Source organism: Rousettus aegyptiacus, unplaced genomic scaffold (genome assembly GCF_014176215.1).
Source record: "Rousettus aegyptiacus isolate mRouAeg1 unplaced genomic scaffold, mRouAeg1.p scaffold_m13_p_2, whole genome shotgun sequence".
Classification (NCBI taxonomy): domain Eukaryota; kingdom Metazoa; phylum Chordata; class Mammalia; order Chiroptera; family Pteropodidae; genus Rousettus; species Rousettus aegyptiacus.
The window spans coordinates 46,590,712-46,595,029 of record NW_023416295.1 but is presented as its reverse complement, the minus strand read 5'-3'; positions in this window follow the sequence as shown (position 1 = coordinate 46,595,029).

Here is a 4,318-nt window from a genome sequence, read left to right as displayed (position 1 = left end):
CTGAGACAGAGATGAACTTGCCCAAGGTCATAACACATGTGGTGGGTAGCAGAGCCACTATCTGAACTCAGGCAGAGCCCACACTCTTTACCATTATTCTGTGCAGCAGCTGAATACTGGCCCCAGCTGTGTAAGCAGCACATTTGATGTCACATGATAACGCTTCCCTGTCCACAGCAACTGCAGACCGGAACCTGACATAGGATCTCCTGAAATACAATTCCTTAGTGGCCCCATATACACAAGATGAACTTAAGACAGTCATTTTCTCTCTTATTTTAGTTAATTTATTGTTAATACCAAGAGATAATGCTGGTCAGTGGTAAGATGCAGGCAAAAGGATGCTGTGAGTCCATGGCAGACCAAAGCTCGCTATGAGTCAGTGTTATGAGGAAACAGAAGAGAAGAAATGACCAGTGGGAAAGTTGGGTTATTTAGGGTATTATTAAGGAGAATTATCCAGAATTTTGAAAAATTAAAAACTGGCTATTCGGGCTGCTATAACAAATGTACCACAGACAGGGTGGCTTAAACAATAAACCTTTATTCTCACAGTTCTGGAGGCTGGGAAGTCCAAGATCAAGCTGCTAGGAGATTCAGTGTCTGGTGAGGGCCTACTTCCTGTTTGGAGATGGCTGTCCTGCCTATATTCTCAAACAGTTGAAAGCAGAGAGAAAAGAAACAAGCTCTCATGTCTCTTACAAGTATACTAATCCCATGCATGAGGGCTCCATCCTCATGACCGGATCACCTCCAAAGGCTCCACCGCCTAATACCCTTTTATTGGGGATTAGACATCAACATATGAATTTGGAGGCACTGGTACATTCAGTTCATAGCACAGGCTCCAAAAGTCTTAAATACTAGTTGGAAATTGGTAAAACCTAGTTATTCTAGCTATTGTCTTTCAGAATTAAAGTCCGAAAGATCTAGTTTATCATCAGACTTTTGATGGCAATTTCATCTCTAGGATGACAGCCTGTTCGAGCTTTTTCTGTTTGAACTCTTTTTCATTTTAGAATCTGGAAGCCAATGGTGGACTAGCTTCCTGTGGCTGCCATAAATCATTATCATGAACTTGGCAGCTTAAAACAGTACAGATTTATTCTCTTGAAATCGGAGGGTAACCGAGTCCAGGGCTCATGCTGCCTATGCCGCTCAGCCAGTAGATTGACACAGGAGTTGGGATATTTAGAATAAGCATTTATTGTCAGAAGACTGGTAATCTGAGAAGGCAGCAAGTTAACACCTTCAAAACTTCCTTGCCTTCTCCATTAGGCTTAGGGTATTTAAGGGGAAATTTGGGCATTATTCCAGGGCCTGCATGATAGTTCTGGGGGTCTGTCATTCTTCAAGGAGCCATTCCTCTGGCAACATGGTCCTCTGATGGTGTTAGCAAACCAGGAGTAAAGATGAGAGTAGTCTGGAAAGAATGCTAGACCAGAAGGATTGTGATCAGTAAGCATAAAGGCATTAATCATGTTTCAGGGCAACTCTTTATGATAGGGGACATTCCAGGCTCTGGGTCAAGCCGCTGGGAAATAAGCTATGCTATAGGGTAAGGAGAAGTGAAGCCAGACATGCTGTGAGGCCTCTAAGACTACAAGGATCTCAACCAGACCCTTCTTCACGCTCACAGTTTTGGAGACCAGGAGTCTAAAATCAACGTATTGGCAAGACTGTGCTGCTCCCTCCAGAGCTCAGGAGAGAATCTCTTCCTTGCCTCTTCCAGCTTCTGGTGGTTGTCTTCATTCCTCGGCTTGTGGCTGCTCACTCCAATCTCTACCTCCATCTTCACATAACCTTCCCTCTATGAATTTTCCTCTTGTGTCCCTTATAACCACAATCGTCACTGGGTTTAGGACTTACTTGAGTAATCCATGATGGTCTCATCTCAAGATCTTAATTACATCTGCAAACACCCTTTTTTCAAGTAAGGTAAAATTTACAGAGTTTGAGTATTAAGATAAAGATACACACACACACACATATGTATATATATATATAAATTTTTTGTGTGTGTGTGAGGTAGGGCAGGCACCATTCAACCCACTACAGGTCTCCTGTGTGTGGTACTAACTGTTTTTCTGAAAGCCTAAGGAAAGGTAAAGTAGAGTTATAAACTTTCAGTTTTCTATTAGTGTTTCTTTTCTTTTATGAATTCTATGGGTTGGGATACATGGAATTCCACAGTGAGTAGCAGAGGAAGTAAGAACCCACAGCAGCCTGTATGCTTTATATTTTAAGACTAGGGAGAGCAGCTTGTGAAAAAAATTAGATTAGGACTAGCCATTATGATTCACAGAGTAACCTTTGGGGACTCCCAGAAAGATAAAGAAAAATAGCTAAAATTATGCCATTTGACCAGTGGAATTGAAGAATCATATGATAATTCTATGTTTAACTTTTCTAGGACGGCTGGTGGACTGGCTTTGAATTCTACGGGTCAATGTGAAGATTAGGCTCTTCTATAGGGCTTCCACCAATATCTTAAATTTTATTCACTCCAGAAATTAACCAATCTACAGACAATCATTAAGTCTCCTTTTAGCTAATAGTTAAACTTCCTTTCTCTGCAACTACTCTGTTTCCTAAGAGCTATTTTAAACAAACAGATCTGAAGAAGAAATCAATGACTTGGAAAATTCACAACTAGGACAGTTTAGAGTAAGTCGCTTATACAAAGAACAGAGATTTTTCACACCTTTTTTTGGTACACCCCAGTTGTTTCCAAAGGAGGAGATAATTAAATTAAAAACAAACAAAAAGCTCTTGAGAAAAACAAACAAAAATCTTGCCAGATGCCTCTGCACAGTTGGCTGTGCAGAGCCTGCTCAAGGTGGACCCCAGAATGACTGGGAAGCACTTCATAGCTGACTGGCCCCAGCTACAGGCCCTCATTTTCCCTGACCCCATCTTCCTCTCTAGCTCCCTCATTCACCTGCTCCCCCCAATCATTCATTCTCTCCAAGTCACCCTAACTCACCACAGCCTCTTTTTCTTTGTGTTGTTTGTTATTTTAAGGACAAGGAGCCACTCTTTTGTATTTTCTTCCTGTGGTCCCTAAATTCATTCTAGATAATTTGAAAAGAACAGAAAAGTAAAACAAAAATCACTCATAGCTCCCCCATTCCAGAAGAAATTTCTGCTAACATTTTGCCAAGTATCTTTCTTGTCTTTTTCCCTCCTTGCATTGTGTTTTTTAGAGTTATTATTACATGGCTATCATCAAAAAGACAAGAGATATCAAGTGTTGGTGAGGATGTGGAGAAAAGGGAACACTTGTGCATTGTTGGTGGGAAGATAAATTGGTGTGGCCACTATGGAAAGCATATAAAAAGTCCTCAAAAAAATTAAAAATGGAACTACCATATGATCCAGCAATCCCACTTCTGGGTATATATCCAAAGGAAATCTCTATCTCAAAGCGATATCTGCACTCCCATTAAAAAATAAATAAATAAATAAATTAAAAATTTTGCCAGGTTCAAATTAAAAAAAAAAAAATGGTATGGGAGGAACAAAGCTTATCTGGGGAAAAAAACAAATATTTCCTCTTGCTCAAAACGGCCACATTTACATTCATGTGTCTATATTCCTTTCTCTAATCAGGTATCAGCTGTAGCAAACTGACCTACTTAAAACAGTGTTGACATATGGTCAAAAGCAAACATAAGATTGTAGTTTGGAGAGGTTGGATTTGTGCACTAAACCGAACCAAGGTGCCAAGGGACCGGGCCCTCCCACAGAGAGGCTGCGGGCAACTTTAGGCTCTTTAGGTTCCTTTTGCTTTTGTACATCCTGAAATTGGGCACTGGGGTGGTAAATCTATAATTAGGGGGTATTTAAAATAGAGGTTTATGACCTGACAGACTGCAACCTGTCTGTATCCACAAACACACTGAAAACTCTTTCCAGCCCTTTGTTCCCTGCTGGGTATGGTCTGTTTGAAGGTCACTAGTTTACAGAGCTACTTGAGTTCGTGTTACATTTCCTGACAGAAAAGAAGAAGGGTATGCAGGACTTAGAGCAGCACAGCTATGCATCAGTTTTCTTTTTAAATCACATCTAAAAATGACACATCAGTTTCAATCCCTAGAATGATATTAGGTATAATCACCATTTGGCAATCTTGATTGAGTAAACAAATGAGAGAACATCAGTACGAAACACATTCTTGAAAACTGTTGATGGTGAAGCACAACATGAGGTACACATTTTGCACAGCGCACACACAAACACAAAAGTGACACAAACGTTTCAGGAAACAATACTCACACTTACTTACTAATTTTTCATTCTTTATTCTAAAACCAAT